This window comes from Pectinophora gossypiella, unplaced genomic scaffold, assembly GCF_024362695.1.
Source record: "Pectinophora gossypiella unplaced genomic scaffold, ilPecGoss1.1 Pgos_31, whole genome shotgun sequence".
In the NCBI taxonomy this organism is placed as follows: Eukaryota; Metazoa; Arthropoda; class Insecta; order Lepidoptera; family Gelechiidae; genus Pectinophora; species Pectinophora gossypiella.
The window spans coordinates 335,116-358,483 of record NW_026063241.1 but is presented as its reverse complement, the minus strand read 5'-3'; the positions used below and the strand labels follow the sequence as shown (position 1 = coordinate 358,483).

General features: G+C 38.0%; 1 long non-coding RNA gene across 1 annotated transcript; it reads right to left on the bottom strand.

Moving 5' to 3' along the window:
- Window positions 1-18,870: 18,870 nt before the first annotated feature.
- LOC126380912 (uncharacterized) lies at window positions 18,871-21,411 on the bottom strand. The gene is made up of 3 exons (XR_007568581.1): window positions 21,147-21,411; window positions 19,839-20,065; window positions 18,871-19,134 (listed from the first exon to the last, which is right to left on the bottom strand). It is a non-coding gene; the product is annotated as an uncharacterized LOC126380912 (long non-coding RNA).
- Between the last annotated feature and the right edge of the window lie 1,957 nt (window positions 21,412-23,368).

Below are 23,368 nucleotides of genomic sequence, written 5' to 3'. Positions count from 1 at the left end.
GGAGGTCCTGGGTTCGATTCCCGGGTGGGAAACAGTTTTTTAAAAACTACTTTGTGAGACTTTCCCGGTTTGGTTAGGACATTGCGGGCCACCAGATTGTCCGAAAAATAAGACGATTCCGTGCTTCGGAAGGCACGTTAAGCCGATGGTCCCGGTTACTATCTATGGAGGTAGTCGTTACGAGCCACGTCAGAGGCCTTTGGCGGCTCTATAACTCTGACACCAGGGTCTGTAAGATTGGTCATCAATCTTACAACCCACACGATAAGAAAGAAGATCTAAGATATCCTATAGATGTACACGAATATATATTTTATAACGAACCAAGCGTTTTTTATTTTATTACGAAATTAGTAAAACATTGAAATGTGGTAGAACTATTTTTAAATTTAAATTGGTTCGACGGTCGAACAAATGAGAAAAGAAATGCTCACTAGTTCGACGGTCGAACTAATGAGAAAAAAAATTCTCACTAGTCCGACGATCGAACTAATGAATCGAACTAGTGGGAACAAAGGATAATTTTTCCTTGATCCGGGACGTATACCTGACCCGCTGATATGAAAACCAAGGTAATCTAACTCTTCGTAAAAGAAATTACACTTCTTAAGTTTAAGAGTCAGACCCGCATCCTTAAGTATCGTAAGTACTTCATTCAATCGAGTAAGGCCCTCATCGAAAGTACGCGCCGGAATTAACACATCGTCCATATAAATTATGATGTAGTCTAACTTAGTCCGCGAGAATATTTTATTCATAGTCCTTTGGAATACAGAAGGTGCATTCGCTAAGCCAAATGGCATTCTTTTAAACTGATACTGGCCATCGGGCGTTACAAATGCTGTCTTTTCCTGCGAACTTTCCTCGATTGGAATTTGGTAATAGCCTGACGCGAGATCAAGGCTTATAAATACCGAATTACCAGCTAATCTGTCGAGTTGGTCATCGATCAATGGTAGAGGATAATGCTCTTTCTGCGTTTTGGCATTCAAAGACCTATAATCAATACACATCCTCTTTTCACCAGTTTTTTTATTAACAAGAATTATCGGACTTGCGTAGGGAGACTGTGATTCGCAAATGATGTCCGCATCAAGCATTTCCTGTACCATTGCTCGAACCAGCTCACGTTCGGGGTATGACAATCTGTAAGGTCTGTATACGACCGGTCTGACATCCGTTAGTTCAATTTTCATTTCTAAAACGTTTGTCAATCCGAGATCCTTCAGGCTACTTGAAAAACAAGAACTATGCTTAACCAATAAATCCCTTAAACTATCCTTCTCTTTTGAACTTAATTGTGAACCAACATTCAAATCAGGTATCGATCCATTCTCATCAAAATTTAAAATGTTAATATTGAACGCATCATTTGAACGTACAGCTCGTGCAATCATCATGCCTTCTTCGAACACCAACTGCTCGTCCGAAACGTTCATTATTAACAGCCTAGAACAACCGTTCTCAATTTCATACTCTCCAGGCATAAGATAGTACTCATTCCGAGGTTTACCTCTCAAGGAACCATTTATGTAGATTTTTCCTGAATAAGAATAATCGGAAGAAACTGGAACTAAAGTCATCTTTTGTGCTGGAAGTGTAATTTTCTCAGTTAAATTTAATTTTATTTTTACTTGCGAAAGTTCACGTTCGAAAATTAATGAGTCCATAGTTTTAGTTATTTTAATTCCTGGTTTTTCAGTAAAACTATGTCCGATTAAGACTGAATATTTCATGATACCGTCATCGACAATGTACACCTTTACCATCTCTTTGATACCTTGTATGTCAATTTGTACGTCCGTGGTTCCTATCGGCATTACAAGATTATTGCCAATACCACGCATAACAGGTAAATTGTCCGATACGAAGTCAATACCTAACCTACGAGCCACACTGGATTTCAGTAGGGTGCATTGACTGCCCAGGTCGATGTAACTATCAATCGAAACCCCATTTATTTGAACAGGAATCAAATATTTGTTTTCATTTAAAATTTCAATATCAACTTGCATAACAGTCTTTTCAGCACCTTTATCAACACTAGTTGTCGAGCTAGCCGGAAGTTTCGAACAATTAGTAGTTAAATGCCCTAGTCTATTGCAAATGGTACATTTCAATATTCGTTTCGTGCATTTGAAACTATAATTCCCAGGCTCGTTACAATTGTAACAGGTCGGTATATGAGTTGTTTGGACTTTATTCGTTCTAACATCACCTGTTCCAATTTGTTTAGAACTGATGTATTGACTACCCTGCAAAACCGGTTTCTTTTCCTGACCTAACTTCTGCCTATCTATATCTCGAGGTTGTTGTTTGATCGATTGGAAATATTGTAAAACTTGCTCAGGTTCTTGACATTTAACAGCTTTCGCACCTAGTCGCAGTGAACGATCTTCGATACCGTATAAAAGACAATCAACAGCACGCTTACCTACTATTCCGCAGCGATTTAACAAATTTATTTTATCATAAAAATACAGCTCTAAAGATTCATTATACCTCACACGTTTTGACAACATTTCTGTCAACATCTCAGCATAGTCATCACTGCTAGGAAAAGATTCGATCAGTTTTATCTTCCATTCAGACCAAGTATACGACATTGTCGGCAAAGCTTGGTACCATGTCCGGGCTACTCCCGCCAGTTTGGGTAATGCGTAATGGATTATCTGATCGTCACCCCAGCGATATAATCTAGCACATTCGTCTACTTTATTTACCCACATGTGTATCGTTTGCCCCTTTATCATAGGATCAAACTCCGGAATCACATTACCTAACATAGGAAATTTATTACCTTCAGGCCTATTGCCAGTTAAAGACTTAACTAATTCTTTTAAAAATACTTGCGTATCTAAATTAGACAAACCTGAAATAGTCCCGTTATTTCCGACGTCGCGATGCTGCGATGAGGATTTCCTTGGTTCAGCAGCACCACCGCGTAGGTCGCTGCGACTGCGACTGCTCCGTTGCTGCATACTGGGACTGCTCTTTCTCCGCTGTTGCACGGTGGGGCTATGCCTGATTCGCTGCTGCGCTCTGGAACTGCGCCTGCTTCGCTGCACACTGCGACTGCTCCTGCTCCGCTGTTGCATGCTGGTACTATGCCTGCTTCCCTGCTGCACACTGCGACTGCGCCTGCTCCGCCGCTGCTTGCTCGTGCGTCTTTCGTAGCTTCGACTCGCTCGATGTTCATGCATTCGCCGACGACTTTGCTTACGGCTCCTTCTTCGCGAATAGTCCCGCTCATGAGACCGGCTCCGCCGTCCGCCAGATAAATGTCTTGCAGGTCGCTTCAGATTCCTGCTCTTTGACCGTAACCATCGCCGCTGACTACGCCTTTGATACCATGATTCTTCACTTGATGAACTTCTAGTTCGTTTTCGACTAAGGCGATTTTCCGTATTGGGTAAATAATAGGTACCCGATGGTAAATCTGGGGTGTAAACGCTTCGTTGATCGTCTCGGCCCATGTCCAGTTTATTATCTTTTCACGAACCCACCTTCAAACAGCAGTTATGGTTTTCTATATATTTTCAAATTATTGTCGAGAATAGCAATTTGAGCGGAAATCGTGGGCTTATTTTATTCATCCCACTTCTGAGATGTAGGATCAATCCTGAATCTCAGAAAAGAAACGAAGATTTAAACGATTTATCTGGATTTTATTATTATATAATACGTTTTAGCTCTTTTTTCGTTTTTCCAGTTCAAAACAATATATCACAACTGTCAGATAATATTGTGGTGTTACCACTTAAGAAATACTTTTTCCACCATAATACCAGATACAGAATAATAAATATTAATAATCATAGTAGCAATAATAGATACTAGTAACAATAGTAGCAGTGATCGTAGTAGCAATAATAGATATTAGCAACCATAATAGCAGTGACGCTTACAGAAATGATCTCTGGTTCTTTTTTTACGCTCCTGCCGCGTCGTGACATTCGTATGTCTATCGTCGTTTGCTTCCGAGCCGGAATCGCAGGCCGCCGACGGTGACGTATGCCCAGACGATATTGTTGTTGACATGCTGCCGTGGCGGGTGCGACAAGGAGGCAAAGATGCACTTATTCACTCGTGGCAATAAAGTTAGTAATTTATTTACACCACACAATATTATAAACACTGTCCACAATACAATTAGGTTGAGAATTGGTTGATCGAAAGTGAATAATTATTACTAAAAAAAGTGATGTTACACGTCTGCTCTTGATGGCGCCGTGGAGGTGTGATTTGTTGTTTAAAGTGATAGGACCAATTAAAGACAAAATCAATAGTACTATAACCCTGTACATAAGTCTTCGGAAGCGTTGGTACGACTGCATGTACTCGTAAATACACACAAAGTTTGCTCCAGCAGGGTTTAAAACAGGAATGGGACTTGTATGAATCGCAATCACGCTTAGAGGCAGTTAGGGCGATAGCCAGAACAATTACACAAACAATGGCATACAAATTCTCGACGCAACTAGATAGAAAAAAGTTATAAGACATGTTTAGTCTGTTTAAAAGCAACATGGGTTTTATTCAGGGTTGTTGAGTGTATGTGTGAGTGTAGGGTGTAGTGTATTAGTTTTAGTGATAACGGTGAGTCATGTATTAAATTACGTAGTTGATGTAGGTGAGTTATAAGTTGCAGTTTAATTTTGACAAGCAAATAATAATTTATAAATATTGAAAAGGTACACAAATAGAATCACTAAAGAAGGCAAGTGTTCATTTTCCTTGTAAAAGAAGATGTACTTGTGATTCGTTTTTAATTTGTATGATTTTTGAATTATCATTCTATCGCACGAAGACTCGACTCGCTCGTTGGCTTTTAACGCGTCTGCTCCTATTGAGCAGCCTATTTTTATTTCTGACATTTGTAATTTAAATTAAATTTAATGACAACAGAGAAAAACTTTGGCTGTAGTAAGTTAAATGAGGACATATTAAATATAAAATGCAATAAGAAAAATACAAATGTAATCAACCTGGTACACCAAAACATACAAGGAATATTGGGCAAGGAACTTGAAATTGAACTTTTTTTAAACAATAATTGTGTTGATATTATGTGCGTAACTGAACATTGGCTAAAAAAACATGAGTTCGTTTGCTTCAATAATCACCAGGTTGCCAGCTCGTACAACAGGGAGACGGCTATCCGTGGCGGTTCATTAATATTAGTACGTAATTGTTTAAAATATAAGGAACGAACGGATATTGTAAGTCTCTCAGTTGAGCGAACTGTTGAGCCGGCTTATTGTATTGAGCGTATACAGACCCCCCGCTTCATCTTATGATCTATTTGAGAAAGTTATTGATGAAGCTTTATGCAAATTATGTAATAAAAGCAAACATGTTATCGTCTGCGGTGATTTTAATATTGATATTCTGGAAAATTGCTCATTAAGTACTACATTCAAATCTTTATTTCTGTGTTATAATCTTGTAAATCTTTTTTCAGAACCAATCCGAATCACGTCACAGTCCGCGAAATGTATCGATAATATTTTTAGTAACTTAGAACCCTGTGATAAATTAATAATTAATAAATTAAAGTCAGATCACTGTGGTCAACAAATATATTTCAACTTATTTGTTGACCGCTCACTGAAAAAGGATGTTACATGCAATCCCATATCAAGTAGTCGTTTTGAACAATTCAAAGATAATATGTCAAACAAATTACCAGAACTTCCTTACTGTGATGACCCAAATTTGTTATATAACTCCCTATTTAATCTAACAAAATCGGAATTTAACCTCTCATCTGCCGGAACGCGGATCTCGACCAGACACAATGTAAAATCTATTGTGTCTGGTATCTCGGCAGATGAGAGGTTAATAAAGTATTTAAGGCAAAAACAATTAAGAAAGCAGACACACCAATTTTTAGTGACTGGGCGACGGTAGGAATTTATAAGAGTAGGAACAGGTTGTATGAACTTTACGAAGAAAGAACATACAATCATAGCGTAGCTTTTCACGACTATGTAAAACAGTATTCAAAAGTTTTCAAACGTGTTTGCGTTACCGCGAAGGCAATGTTTGTTAGCAGTAAAATTAAAGGTAGCTCAGATATTATTAAAATGACTTGGAAAGTTATTAATAGCGAAACTGGGAAAGTCAAAGCACGCGATCTCGAGTATCAATTACAAATTGACGGTAAACTACTCACAAATGATAAGCAAGTTGCTGAAGCTTTTGAAAAATTCTTTACTGACATTCCATTTTCGACTACCAAGGACTTGAAGTCATCTCCTGCACTCGCTCAATCACTTGTAAGGGAGCACATAGATACGTCCAAAGTAGATAAACTAACATTTACACACGTGAGTCCTAGGGACGTCTTAAGAGCTTTTAAATCTTTAGAAATCAAAAAGACTGCAGATCTTCATGGTCTCTCTGTTAAAGTCATTAACTCCGTGATTGATTGCATAGCTCCCTATCTATCATGTATATTTAATAAATGTGTAGACAATGGTGTGTTTCCAGATTTAATGAAGCACAGTAAAGTCATTCCATTGTTTAAAGCTGGTAGTACTTCTGACCCTACTAATTTTAGACCAATATCTATACTACCCACGCTTAGTAAAATATTTGAAAAAATTTTATTACTGCAATTACTTCAACATTTCAATTTAAACAATTTAATGTCTAATAAACAATTTGGTTTCACAAAGGGTCGCTCAAAAACCGATGCTGGTGTTGAGTTAATAAATCATGTTTTTCAGGCTTGGGAGGAGTCCAAAGATGCTATTGGTGTCTTTTGTGACCTTTCCAAAGCCTTCGATTGCGTTTGTCATGATATATTGATCGCGAAACTTCGTCACTATGGAATAACAGATAATGCCATCGCTCTTTTGGAGTCGTACCTTAGTGGCCGCGTTCAGAGGGTTGATGTGCATGGCTCCAGATCGTGTGGATCTAACGTCACTATAGGCGTCCCGCAGGGCTCAATTCTAGGTCCATTTCTATTCTTAGTTTACATAAACGACCTACCTAGTCTTGTAAAACATGAGGTGGTGCTGTTTGCAGATGATACCTCCTTACTTTTTAAAGTAAAGAGACGACAAGATTCCTTTGACGATGTAAACAACGCCATTTCAGAGGTAGTGGATTGGTTTACTGTAAACAACCTGCTACTTAATGAAAATAAAACAAAATATGTTTATTTTACGTTATCGAATGTTAGTAGGCCGCTCGATTCTATTATTGTAAAAAATAAGGAATTGGACCTCACGGATACTGCTGTATTTTTGGGAATTACTTTGTACGCTAAGTTGCAATGGAGTCCTCATATTGATAAGTTGTCCAAAAGGCTCAGCTCAGCAGCATTCGCGGTCAAAAAAAATCGTTTAATAACCGATGTAGAAACCGCGCAATTAGTTTATTTTGCCTACTTCCACAGTCTAATGTCGTACGGCATCTTGCTGTGGGGTCATGCTGCAGATATGAACAGCATTTTTGTTCTGCAAAAGCGAGCCATTCGGGCGATTTACAAATTGGGACCCAAGATGTCACTTAGAAATAAATTTAAAGAAATTAATATTTTAACTTTGGCATCACAATATATCTTTGAAAACTTAATATATGTAAAAAAACATATAGGATTATTTGCAAAAAATAGCGATCGGCACATTGTTAATACCAGGAATAAAAATAAACTTGCTTTACAAGTCAGTCGAATACATAAGATTACTAAATCTTTTAAGGGGCAATGTATACGTTTTTACAATAAGATTCCCATTGACATTCAGAATTTGCCTTTCAACTGTTTTAAGACAGTAGTTAAACAAAAACTTTACAAAAAAGGTTATTATAAAGTTAGTGATTATTTAGAAGATATGAATGCATGGGATTAACTGTCTGAGAACTGATATTAGGCAGCTAAATTACTCAATTGTATACCAATATTTTATGTTTTATGTTTATTTTTATTTTTTTAAAGAACGTCTAGGGCCCTGTGCCGAGGTTTTTCTTGCAGCTTCTTTTCCCCGGCTATACAGGTTGTGAGAAGCTGCAGTAGTTTTAGGCGGATGAGACGTTCGTTATGTAAAATTGACGATTCAAAGTGTAACTATGTTACCTACTGAATAAAGATATTTTTGAATTTGAATTTGAATTTGAATGGCCAGACGGGGTGCCTCCCTAAGGCGGCCGGCAACGTCAGAGGCTTGTTAGAATTCCTTGGGGATTTACAACATAGTAAAAGCAAAATAAATTTCTCAAGTACCGTTGTGACTGCCTACCCCTTAGTGATACGGGCGTGATATTATGTTAGTATGTTCTGATTACTTATGGCTCTGCCCACCCCATTAGGGATACGAGCAGCTGCAAGTGATTGTGTATCTTATTAACGAGACATTAATGATACGTTTACAACATAGTAAAGACAAAATTAATTTCTCAAGTAAAGTACCTACCTAACATAACTTTACTTTTACTATGACATGGTAAAAGTAATCTTAAAATAAGTACTTTCGTACAATACAATAATACTTTATTGCGTACAAGGAATTAAAAACACATAACAGTATTTTTTTTAATCTTTTTCTATCGTGTGTGTTGTGAGGTGGATTACCAACCTCATCAACCCTGGTGTCAGGGTAACTATTGAGCCGCCAGAGGCCCCTGACATGACTCATGTAATGACTACTTTCTTACATGAGTAAGTAGTCACCGGGACCAACCGTGCCTTCCGAAGCACGGAATTGCAAATTGCATTGGGACAGTTAATGGGATTTATACCCTGTACCAGGATGCCAGGGCTCGCGAATAGAAAAAGGCACGCTAGTGTTTCAAACTATCGATAGTTCAGTATCGATTATCGATCATAATCATTTTCAACTACGATTTTGATTGGTAGAAATAAAAAAATAACTTTTCAAAAAATCTCAATCCATGGACTTTTGAGTTATTGAAATTCAGTTTAGACAATCAGCCCACTCAAAATAACCATACTATCGGAGTGTAGCAATACTACTGACTGAGGGCAAAATTATCGATAGTTTGTTATTAATCCGCAACGATACTATCGATTGTATTGCACTTAGGTAATAAAATCGAAAATGTTCCCACTTTCCGAGTTATCAATAGTCTTGCTATCGATCGACTCTCGGTCGGGATAGATTATCGATAGTCATTTTTTGATCGGCAAGCCCTAGTGCACCCGAAATTCAAAATGGCGGTGCTGTTAAGGGAAAGTTATCATTAACTATGATAAAAAATATTTTTTTTTTTTGTATTTTTTTTCCTTCCTAAATTGTAGTCGTGTATTGTCCAACAGTGAACAATAACATCACGCCTTTTTCCCATTGGAGTAGGCAGAGACTGCGGAATTTCACTTACCACTACACGCTCGTATCGCTACATGCCCGTACCAAACATACATACATAATATCACGCCTTTATCTCTTATGGGGCAGACAGAGCCACAAGTAATCATAACATAGGTACATAAATAATTATCATGCTCGTACCGCTAATGGACGTTCTTGTGACTCTGCCCACCCCATTAGGGATACGGGCAGAGTGATAGTATGTCTTATTATTGACAGATTAATTTCGCCTTCTGCTATTGCGCGGGATATTTGCGAAGAAACGTGGCAATTCTGTGTTAGTGCCAGAGTGTGAGCGCGGGTGATCCTTATTAGATAAACGACTTTTTTACTTTTCTAGGTTCAAAGTAAAATACTAATGACTACTGATGGACTAATGTTATGGGCGATAGGCTGATCCCTTATCACCATAAGGTTCATCATATCCATCTTTGGACTTCGTATCAACAGTGGCTGCAAGTTGTCTTTGATTACTTGTGGCTCTGCCCACCCCATTAGGGATTACGGGCGTGAGTTTATGTATGTATGTATGTAAGTAAAATACATACCTACTTTCATAAAATACAATACATTCATTCATTCAAACAATACCATAAAAATATTTTATTGCGCACAAAGAAATAACATACCCTTAAGTACCAGGATACTAGCATTCGAAAGAGATAGAAACATGCACACGAAAGTAAACTGTCAAATTATTTGTCAGTGCTTGTTTACTATCTGTGGAGTGAAGTTCGAAATTTGGATTTGTTGTGATAACTGTGATCAGTGATAGTTCGAGGTGTCTTTGAGTAATGTAGGTTATTATGAAATGATGATGTGTGTGGGTGCCGGCGATGGCAACTTAAGTGAAGCACGGAACTTGTATCAGCGATTCATAGAAGGTAGACCAGCTGATGAAGCCAGGCAACTGCCTTCACTGCATTGCTTCAGGAAAATGGTCAATCGCCTACTGCATTTAACGGGCTCTTTCCACGCGTCATCCGAGACTGGCCGCTCGGCGACCCGTGATCCGGAGTTTGAAGAAGCCGTACTAGCCGTGCAGCCAACCCAAGGACTACCACGCGAACCTTACCACATGCAACGTACGCCCGAGCTAATTCCTGCTGATTATTTACCTCGTGTGGCATTCTGAGAATGGTACCGAGTTCAAGTGGAAAGCTCACCAGACTGCTTCGAAAGTGTTGTGGACAGATGAAGCGGCAGGTCTGTGCATCGAACGGGGATGACGACATTTCGAACCTTTGTTGTAAAACGTAAGTCTAATTATTAATTACCTACCTACTTACCCACACTTTCACACTTTTTTTTCCTATTTACTATTAAATTAAATACCTTACCTAAACAAGTAGGTAATTTTAACTTATTTTACACGTCATAAAATAATGTGAGAATAGTTGTCAAAGCAAAATGACTCCAATTATTAGATGCTTTAGTGTCATTCTTGTTTGTTACAGTCGCCGACGTGCCGCCGACTCGGATTGTTCCAATCGGCCGCCGACTCCTTTTGACGTTGCCGCCAAAGCCGCCGCCCGCTCGAATTTCGTACCTATCGCGGCCGTGCGAGCGCCACGAGTACCAGGCGACCAGGACGCGCTAGGAGATTTGTGTAGTGCCAATATTTGAGTGGATTAAGAACAGTGACCTCAATAGTGCTGTGCCGCGTTTTTTACATGCTGGAAATATTAAAATATTTTTTTGACTGAAATTGAAAAAAATATCAAAAGTGTTTTTTTTTAATTGAAATTTTGCAGATAAGATCTACATAAGGTATAGTTTTGTCCCCTTTCGGCTTGATACCCCCCTTCCGTTACACCCTGTATACTTGAATTTCGTCATCAGAATTTCTTTTTTTTTTTTCATTTTTGTGCCCAAACATGCGATCGGTCGATTGACCATAAGCAGTTTTGATGGTTTGGTTTTATTAACATGCAGGACAGGCCCCCTCATTAGAAGGCTGCCTTCATTAAGGTGCTACTGTATGTTATCCCATTATGTGCGTCCTTTTGAGGCGTCTCATATAGTGGTTGTCACTATATGAACTCCGGGCCAGTTTGTTTTGGTGATGAGTAATTCGATCTCTGTATAGCCTTGTAGTTGTGGCAATTTATTGCTTAACTGTCCTCATTCCAAGGTACTCGTGAAGTTCGTCCATGCGAGTGAACCAAGGTGCTTGCGCTATTGATTTGAGCACTCCGTTTTGGAAGCGTTGTAGTATTTCCATATTTGATGTTTTTGCAGCACCCCACAACTGAATGCCGCAAGTCCATACTGGTTTCAGTACCGCTTTGTACACCAGTATTTTATTTTCGACGGAGAGCCGTGATCTTCTGCCCAGGAGCCACTTCAATGTCCTAACCCTTTACAACCGGACGATCGAAAGTTTGCGGCGACTCATAAAATTTATATCAGTTCATTATTAGGACTTATTGAACACAGGAAAAATAATAAAAAAAATCTGGAGTATGCTGGTCTTCAGCAATCAGACCCTCACGATCGTGAGGTTCAGGAAATAAAGTTAAGTGGCACGTAAATGAGGGTTATGTTTTACTTAAACGTTTGGTTATATTATCGGGAAATAAAACAAGTAAATTAACTAAAATCTGAACTTTTGGTATTTATTCAACTTACAAGCAAAAGAAAACATAAGAAAAGATATTTTAACTAGTAATATTTAGGAACTTAGTGAGATTATATCAGTCAAGAAATTTCTTTACTAAAATAAGAACGTAATGTAGATTTAGTTATTACATAGCATGGGTTCTCATCGCGAACATTAGGAAACATTGTTCAAAAAAAATTCAATAGATGACGCTAATAGTACCGATTTGTAATTAAAGTTTCTTTAAAAGCCAATAATCGATAAATAGGCACTAAAATTATGTTTTATAATGTAAAAGTTCTACTCCAACCAAAAGTTAATCAAAGATATTGGCATTTAATGGAGATTTTTATATTTTTAAATTTAGTGGTTACTCTAGCGGATTTACGTCGGAACTACGTCGAGTATGGAGCTTGTTGAGGGGTTGAACGGTCTCGTTTTTATTAACGCCATCTATAATTGTGTGTAAGAAGCTCGCTTAAAGTTGCGCCATCTATCGTTAATTATTGCAACATCGATCTAGCTTTGCCACAGATAATAAAATATTACGTTTTTAAAAGTTTGTGTTTATTTGCAAAATACATTTTTATTGAATTTATTAAATGTTTAGTTGTAATTCCGTTGTAATAATTATGGGAGATACAATATCAAATTTTAAAAATAATATAACCACCTACAGATATCATTAGAAACTAAATTTGAGAACAAAAAAAACGCAACTTTCAAATAACCTACCTATGTTTGAAAATGTTTGTTTTCGTTCGTTTGAATTCCGAGTCGAACGCGCCTTCTACGTTTTGTGTATTGTGATTTACAAACTGACCCTGGACTGAAATCCGACTTTGATTTGGCTTCATGAAACCTGCTTTCACGTAGCGACACAGGAACAGTGGTTATAAAAAATGCCTGCAGACAATTGTTCTTATTATAATTGTACAAATTCTTCGGAACAGAAGTCAATGTTCCGTTTTCCGTGGAATGACGTCAACCGCCTAAAAGTATGGCTTGAGAATTGCGGTAAGTAGTTAAATGTTTACTTTTATTTATTTTTAATATTAAACAAACAATTTGAAAGAATCAATGACAATCAAGACTGGAATAAAATAAAAAGAAATACCTACTTAACATGGTGGTAAAGTTATTGCCACTCCCCCTATTTGCTAGACTATTATTTCGATAATCGGTTTATCATTTGTCACCATTTAGTTTACCATAATTAATGTAATACTTAAAATCAAGCTGAGATCAACAGTTTAGAGCAGTAGAACAGTTTTTTCTGTCTGAAGAACATAATATAATTAGGTATTGTGCTGAATGTCAATTTGGAATTATTAAATTAACTTTTGTACAATTGGGTAATTTAGCATGGCATATAGATATACTAATCAAACTTGAAAATCTTAATTAGTGATTTTTAACATATTCTTACTGGGAACTCAGGGCCTCCAGATTCTGAACCAATTGCTATAACTACTAAAGCACTGGAATAGTCAAAAACTTGTAAAGTACCTACTATATGCCAATACTGTATGCGATGCATTTATATTTCCAAGTGAACTGTGGAATAAAAGGGACAAAAGTTAAAAAAGTCAATCAAGTACATAATTATTTCTGAATTTTGGACTGTTTTATTGAAAAGTTTATAGACCAGGGCAGTTAAAATACCCACATTGAAGCAATTCATCTATGTAAGCAATATTGCAGTTTCACATTTGTGCATATAAAAGTAAGTGTGCGATGCAAACAAATGTCAAATAGCAATATTACTTTCTTAGATGAATTGCTTTGATGTAGCCATTTTGACCCCCCAGATATCTACTTACACATTTACTTTTAATTTAAGTTGAAAATAAATAAAAATAAAACATTAATTTATTTCTTCTTATACAGTCTTAATAGGTACCTAAGATAAATTACTATCTACCAAACCTACAGTTTTATACCAATTTCACACATCGGGACTGTGTACAGAAGCCAGGAACCCAAATGAGGTATACCTAGTATCTTGGTCTCGCTCACGCCTGACCACCTTTCAGCAGGTACCAATCTATACATACATTATGTATAGGTAGGTACCTACAAGAACTTAATAAGACATGTCAAAAGTTGCTGTTTTAGTGGATTCTGCCTCTGTGTATTATTGATTAGAACATTAGGCTTATGATCTGGAGGTCCGGATACTGTTCCTGATGTTATCAAAATTACTTTGTGAGATTATTCATCACAAATCAAATATTTTTAATGATCACAAACAGTTACAACGTACAAAAATTTATGCAACATACCTACTACAGTACAAATGGGAGGCCTGTTTAAGCAATTTCTTCCAGGCAACCACTACCAAGATCCAACCATTAATCTTTGTTTAGTTATGACATTGCGGACTAAGTCACTTATTTGTCCGAAAAAGTAAGAGTAAGCTTTGCTTCAGAAATTATATATATATAATTATAATTATTAATAATTATTATTATAATTATATATATTAGATATAGTTGGTCCGGGCTACCACCAAAACGATTACCTCCTGTTATTTGAGGGTAGAGGGTAGAGACGATCCAGCAGTGGAACATCTATAGGCTATTTATGTTTTATTGAACATTATATTCTTTTCTTGTAGGTAATATGAACATTGCCCACTTGCCTGCAGAAAATTTGCGGTCAAGGTATTTATGCATTGACCATTTCAATATCAAGTATGTACGAAATGAAAAAAATGAATGGTCATAGAAAAAGACTCCAGAGAAGTGCAGTTCCAGAACCATATCAGACTCAAGACCTTCAAAATCGCTCAAGCACTTCCTCACCAGGTAAGCACAATTAATTTGTCAAGTTATTACCTACAATTGGGTAGGTAGGTACTTAACTACCACCGAATTAATACAAATACAATCAAATTTTTATTGTAGGTTAGGTACCTACCTATTGCTTGAATATCTACATAATATTGGGTTTTAGTATAGTGATAGTGAGTTATTACGTGAATGATACCTACCGACCTTGAGTTTTTTGAAATGTTAGGTACCTAGCTAATTACAACTTACCTACTACTTAGATGTAGACAAGTTAATGTAGGTACCTACCTACCTAGTTAAATGTTTAAAGTAGAGGATAGGTTGTTTGTATGAAGTGTCCGGGCTGTGATGATAGTTAGGTTCGATAGGTGCCTATAGACGTCTCGATTCCGAACCATTTTCAGTAACTAAACTATAATAAAGCCGTATTAACATAAATTGTAGGGTTTAAAATAATTAAAGACGTAAAATATTATGAAAACAGAAATTTACAACTTTATTGTACCTATACCAAGATACCTACCTACTATCTATAATACCTACTTAATACCCTAATAGGTAAGTTAGGTAGCTATAGGTAGAAAAAGTAGCTTTTCGCTTTCAACTTTACGCAGACGGCGATTGTCGTAGATGCGTAGGTAATGTAACCTACCATAACGTAACCATTTGTTTAAGTCTGAAGAGGTAACAAACATATAGGCAGATTTACCTACATACCTACTACGCATCGCATCGCATTACGATTGTAGGTACCTGCCTACCTACAATCGTAATAACACGTGACCTCGCGCAACGCAACAAGCCAGAATGGATCTTATCTTTATAATGACATAAAGTCTATAGTTGCTCGACACACGTAATTGAGACGTAGTTGTTTACAATCTTGTACAAAACAGTGCACCGCGCTTACAGGGCTTATAGGTATATATTATAGCGGTTATTAAACTACCCAAACGCGATGCGTCGAGATTACTCGAGATCGCGGGCTCGGGCATCGGGATCGGGCAGTGTTATAATAAATAGTTCATTGGTGGGCGACCCACGATTTCGTCATACATTTTATAGGTAGGTAGGTAGGTTACATTGGTACACACGATGACCTGACGCATCGTGTGTGGCAGATGAATCGAGTTAATGTAGGTAATAAAGCCTTATCATTCCACTTACTTAAGTAAGTAGGTACCGACTATGTTTGTGGCTCTTTAACGCAAAACCTATACCGCAGCGTAGCCAGACGAGATAAAAAACTAAACAAACGGACCATTACTGAGTTACATTGCGATAACCAGGGATTATCATCTCCCTCTAGTCTCAGTAGTACGGTTGTTTTGTCCGGCCCCGAACTACTGATACCAAAAAAGTCTCATTAGTACGGTTATGACGTCAAACCGAACTTATGTGACTTTTTTGGTATCAGTAGTCCGGTTAAGGAGGTTATATAAAAATCACAAAAAGTATTAGAAAGCGAAATATTTTTTATTAAATAGTAAATAATATTGAACGAAAATAATTTTCTTTGTAAAAAAACATAACATAACTTACTTACTTCTTGTACTTAACTTCAGTACCTCAGTACTCATATTTAATAGTAAAAATCGGAACCAAAATCATTTTCTTTGTGAAAAAATTAGAACCTGTTCTTCTGCCTAACTTCCCTTCTTCATTCATTTCATCTCTTCTACTCATATTAAGATGCTATATACGATGCAATTTTATGTAAATAAGTTTCTGTCGATATTTGGTTGTTATTTAAAGCCCTTCGGACTCGTGGTCACACCAGGTTTCGATATTTGGTTGTTATTTAAAGCCCTTCGGACTCGTGGTCACACCAGGTTTTGCCCACCACTAACCGAACTACAGCTATAGGCTCAACAGTTCGGTTTGACGTCATAACCGTACTAATGAGACTAAAAAGGGCTCAGTAGTACGTGACCGGACAAAACAACCGTACTACTGAGACTAGAGGATCATCTCTGTCCTTATCACTCGTACGCGCAGTTATGGCGTCAGTTAATCAACGACAGCTGTCGTTGTGTTTCGTGGTAGGTACAGGAAAGCAGTCGGTACCGCAGCTGTCAACATTTGGACCGCCATTTTATGAACAAGTTCATTTCTGTTTGGATTGCGTTCGAAGTGATACATATTTTTTCGTCCCCGTATTTACCTACTTAGATTTTTGTTCTTATTATTCCGTTTCTGTTACTTTTATTTTTGCTTTTTGCTAGTATTGTGAGTAGTTGTTGATTTAAACACAGTATTGACAACATGATTGATAATACGATAGATAGTTTTATCATAAACACAGCTGACTCGGACTCTTCCGACGAATCATCTTTGTCTAGTACAGACGACAGCGATTAAAATTCGAACTCTATGATAATTTATTCAAATATAAATGTTTTGAACCTCTGAAACTTTGTTTACATTCTATATCTCGTCTGGTTGCCTTTAACACGTCAGTAATCTAATCATTATTTTTATTTAATTTTATTTTAAGTTATATCTGTCATTATTATTTTTTTATTCTATCTGTCATTATAATAATATTATAAAACAAAGCTCCCACGCCATTCGCTCGTCTGTTTGTTGGCGGCTAACTCAAAAGAAAAAAAATAATAATGACAGATATAACTTAAAATAAAGTTAGATGTGTTTACAGGAATTAGCACCAATGTCATGACTTATAAGAAGTGTTATTATATTTTTTTCTTTGAGCTTCTATATTTGCAACTTTTTACCACGCACTTCGCATGTTGCCAGTTCGGCGCCTAATCGCGCACCGCGGAGAAATACTGTCACTCACGTCGCTATATTAACAGTAACTTTGCGTCCCACTTTTTGAGCGCTGATGTTCAATCTATGTCCGAAAAAAATCAAGACTAGTGGGAGCTTTCATCGAAAAAGCTGCCTAAGGCTGCCCCCACATTGGGCGTTGGCCGAGCGTACGCGTTTCCTGAGCGTGCTGCCGGCGTCGGCGCGGCGCGGACGTCGCGTCAGCGCACCGTCTGCGGGGCGCGGGCTTCGCGTTGTCCAGCGCCGCACAAGCGCTGCGTGAACGCCGCGCAGACGCCGCGCTTACGTCGCGTTCCACGGGCGTTCGGCCGCCCGTGCCCCCCGCACACATTCCCCCCCGCGCCCGCTAGCATCTCCGTCAGTCCGTCAGTCGCCCGTGGAACGCGACGTAAGCGCGGCGTCTGCGCGGCGTTCACGCAGCGCTTGTGCGGCGCTGGACAACGCGAAGCCCGCGCCCCACAGACGGCGCGCTGACGCGACGCCCGCGCCGCGCCGACGCCGGCAGCACGCTCAGGAAACGCGTACGCTCGGCCAACGCCCAATGTGGGGGCAGCCTAATGGTTTTGAGATATAACAAAATAATGTATTGTGGAATTTTATAAGTACCTACCTATGTCTATCTTTTAGGAATCACTTATCATACACATTTTATTTCATCATATTTATAAAATGGCTACGTTAATACGTTAGTTACCTACCTACTTTAATGAATGTTATAATTGCCCTTTTCTTCCTTTATGTTAGGTATGTTACCTCCAACAACTTTGCTTTACATTCACCTTTTGGGGCCTTTGGCGACTCAATCATAACCCTGACACTAGGGTTGATTAGGCTGGTATTCCACCCACGACAAGAAAATAAGATTCACGACATTATTTATTAATACATACTATTTTTCTTTTTAGGTTCATCAGGTACTTTTAAAGTACTGACACCGAAAAAGGTGTACAAAAATAATCGGCTTCGCGACTGCGAACTTGAAGAGCTCGTGGAGCCGCCAGCAGTAGCATACCAGTGTAACACGCCGAAGAGAAGACGGTTGTCAATTACTGAAGACACGCCAAAATGCAAAGTATTAAAAAAGAAATTAGTATTGTATGTAACAAAAACAAAATGTAATACCTTTTGAATTAAAGAAGTAGTTTAATTGAATATTTATTGTATTTTCATTCTAGTCATTAAAAAAAATCCAACTTCATTAAATTTGTTAATTTTAATAATCAAGTAGGTATCTTAATTATCATAAACTAATACTATTTGTATATAAATTGTAATGAACAATTAATTATTTATAGTTACTTTAAATGATACCTATCTATGTAATGGAAAGGGGATAGTAAAATAAAAAAGACACATTTCTATTGTTTAGTTATTTATTCAAAACCATACAAAAACTCAGTTGAATCAGAAAGGCTGGATCAGTGTTTTTCCCAGGAAAACCTAGGTAACTATTTGGTACTCAACTAAAACTCATTTAAACAGGCACATTATTACCAGATTCACATTCGGCTGTTTGCACATCATCACATACTTGGGCCACATTATCTTTCCACTTATTTTATATTATCTTGACTCAACCAGGGTACTCGCTACATTATGTTACCTACAAATGAAAATATAATAGTTATTAAAAGAGCACATTAATTTTGATCGACAATGATATTCAGAACAAAACATTTCTACCACCCATCAGGTATTATAGGCATTAGTTTATCTATGTATCACAGATAATATAATAACATAACATAACATAAGCAAGATCTTGCATCCCATTGAGGTAGTCAAAGTAACATTCATCACAAGATGAACTAAGCACACGCACCTCACAAGCTTTCTGTTAGGCTAACGATAGGCCGTATTGCTACCTATAATGGTCGAGCCAACTGTGCTAGATGTGAACTGTTTAAAATAAATTAATGCAAGTCCGGTACCAGGGTTTGAACTGGTGTTCATCGTTTGAGATGCAAACAAGTGTACCATTATGACCTATTTTATATTAGAGTAATAGTGACTATATAATAATAGTAGGTATATTGCAATGTATATACACCTTGTGTGCCAAAACTCTGCTCTGCCCGCCCTGAGAAGGAGACTTAAGGAGAGTAAGTGTGAGTTAATACTCTCTTATACCAATGAGTAGATTGGTGGAATGGAGTAGTAATAGTAGGTTCTATTTTTTACATTTAGACATGGATGACCTATTACGCATGTAATCCGATGAGTTTGAAATTTATCTACTTTATTGAACATTTAGATATTCGGGCTCAAAGAAATGGGTTAATGGGATAATAATTTAAGCATACATACCTGGCATAGTGCGATTCTCATTTATGCAGAACAGAAGTCAAGATTAAGTTTTCACTATAATACCTACAACTCCAAAGAAAATATTTTTCTTTGAAAAGTAGTGTGGCTTTCATGAGGTAGACTTTTATCATATTCATCACTTGGTCATGGTCAGAAAATTGTTGATATGTGGTTCTAATAGCCTTTGCATGTCATTCTTCACAATGGTTATCATCGTCTTTAGAGATCTGAAATAAGTTACAGGCTTAAGGTCTTCGCACATTATAGCAACTCAACGGCGACTCGACTCTATGCTAGACATTGAAATTTAAGCCCTGTGTCATATGTTCAAGGTTTAATTTCAAAAAATGATTATAGAGTAGTGTACAACGAGTGGCCTACGCATCGTACACTAAAGGTCAACCCCGACACGTTTGTCACGCAATGACCATACGTCGTCCACGGAACGACCACATGTTGTCCACGCAACGACTATGCGTTTGCGACTGACGCGTGAGCGCGGGACGGGCAACCACCTACCCGTCCGCCCCGTGCCTTCCCCCCGCCCGCCATCATTCACTATAGAATCGAAGGACGGAGTGCACGTTGGCGGTACACTGTGATATTTTTCGAAAATCATGCAGAAAGAAAAGTTGATAGAAGAAGTAATAATAAGTAATAGCTATAATCGCCAGTTCACTGAATGTAAAGTTCGACATTTCATAAGCAACACGACTTCTTTGGACAAAATTTAACCGAAAACTGAGGTTAGACGAGTTGTCTGTTGGAAACTCGTTGACACCGCGTTGTCCACTCGTTAACACCGCGTTGTCCACTAGTGACCATTGGGTGGATCAACTAGTTGACTACTCATCGAAAGTGTGAGTAGAGTTGCTGCCGCGTTGGCGTGGAGTTGTTATAATGTGCGAAGACCTTAAAATTCACAACACGCTCACTGCCTAACTAGACTTATTTAACTTTTTTCAACAAACAGTATATTATGATTTGTACCATAGATAGGTGACAGCTACACAAAAAAAGTATCTACTACATACATACTTATACTCACGCCTGTAATCCCGATTAGGCTGGGCAGAGCCACGAGTAAGCAGAGACCAATTTGGAAGCACTTTATACAAAGTCCTCAGGTGCTTAACCGGTGGTCCAATGTAATGATTCATCATGCTAGAAAAGACTTGTCTTTTATAAAGGTTCTCCTCAGTCGGTTTTACGAAACGCCCGGGATGATAAGGGACGATTGCATTCTAGGTAGGACCTTAGCTATGTTTTTAATTATCTTCCAGTTTTAGTAACTAATTAGATACTTACAGGAGTTGGAGATATATTTTTGCCAATCTTCTTCTTATCGTGTGGGTTGTGAGGTGACGTACCAACCTCATCAACCCTGGTGTCAGGGTTACTATTGAGCCGCCAAAGGTTACTACTTACTGATGTAAGTAAGTAGTCGTTACATGAGTCATATTTTTGCCAATACAAAATGAAGACCACCAAACATCAGAAATAATCGTATGTCAACTAACAACTGTCACCTTGACAATGTCACAGATCATTGTCACAGATTATAATACTAACATGTCAACGTTGAGAAAAAAAATCCGTTTGCGCCATCTATTATCTTAATTTTACTCTAACTCTAAGTAATATATTGTGCTTGCAATAACTTGCACTCAGTAAGCTGAAATTTCACTAGATGTCGCTCGATTATTTACGCTTGAGCGCTAGGGCGTTTTAGCGGCATCTAGTGGTCATTTATTAGAACTAAAAATAGCCCGAAGAATTGCCCGAGTTAGAACGGCACAGTTTCGTTGTATGACGTGAGGCATCTGTACGTTAGTATTATATGATCTGTGTTACATAGTAAACAATCTAATTATTTTTTTATGATAACGTACAAAACAATCTTTAACGCGAGAAAGACACAAATATACAGGGTGTTAGGGGCATCGTAACGAAAACTTTGAGGGATGATTCAGGCCATGATTCTAAGTTTATCTCAAGTAGAATTTTCCGTCGCAAAGGTATGGAACTGAAATTAATTAAAAAAAAATACAAATTTCATGAATTTTCCGGCAGGAAATGCCATTAATATCAACTCAGAATCATGGTCTTCATCATCCCCCTCGGTACGGTCGTTTGCTACGGTGTCACTAACACCCATACCTACTTGTATGGCTACCTGTATGTACTTGTACGGGGTGTAAGTGACACCGTAACGAATACTAAGGAGGATGATTCAGCTCATTAGTTTGAGTTAATATCAAGTGGAATTTTCGGTCGTAAAAGTATACAATTAAAAATAAAAAAAAAAAACTAAATAAAATCATGAATTTTGCGACGGAAATTTTGATCGGCCACGTACAGATCGGCTTTGTCGTGACCGTGAAGCTGTAGGACTACCAGCAGGTGAGTCAAGTGGTGGCGGAGATGGTGGAGGCAATCGTGACGGTGAGGCAAGCGGCTCTTGTACTGTGTCCTCGGCTGATAATTCCTCGTCATCACTGTCTTCTAAGTAATCGAACACCTGAGGCACAAATTCTGCATCTTCGTCATCCAAATCTTCGATTTCTGATAAGGTTCCATCTCCGAGAATGTCTTGTATACTTGGTCTGGCAAAGGAACCCCTAAAATAAGAAAAATAAGCCATAATTGAAGCAATATCAAGCAAAAATTTTGATTGAACCCCAAAATCTTTTTTGTTAGCGACAACCGGTATAACACGATCGTGCGTGTCAACATTTCGAATGTTGCTGTGCAAAACCTATTAAATACATTCATCATCAATTTAAGAGCCACGCTGAGCGGGTACGACGATCAAAAAATGCAGCCATCCCTCCGGCAGGTTTTGGACGACTGGCGAAACCAAACGTGTACCGACATGTTCAAAGTATTTTTTTCTACACTCTAGAATACCCGCACGATCAATCGGCGCCGGTTGCGTCCGCTAAAGGTAATTTAAATTCAGCCTAGAATTTTTCAAAGTTTAACAAACTTAACCCGCACGATCGTATAGGCTCGGGTGTAAAGGGCTAAATCGGTGGTTACATTCATCACGTTTCTTTTGGATATGTGTTTTCCAAGTTTGCTTCCGGTCTAGATGAAAGCCGAGATATTTTACTGTTGTATTGTGTGGCATGGTCTCTTGGCCAAGTTTCACGGGTGGGCAGTCTTCTTTCCTCAAGGTAAAAGTTATGTGGTTGGACTTTGTTGCGCTAGCCTTGATACGCCAGGCTTTCATCCAGGTGTGGACCTTGTCTAGATGTATCTGCAGATTACTTGAAGCAGTCGCAGCGTTAGAATTTTCTTTTACTTAGCTTTTCTGTGGACGAAACCTCAGGTGCGCGAGTCCCAATCGCACTTGCCTGGTTTTGTTTTTTATTTTTTAACAAATAAGTATACATACTTCACCTATATTAGTCTGAAATAATATCACACTACTTATGATGCAACACTATCTATATTTTATTACGTTTTACTGTAATTTTTATTAAATCTCCGAAATATTCCGTCAATAGAGTGCTGCATTGCATACA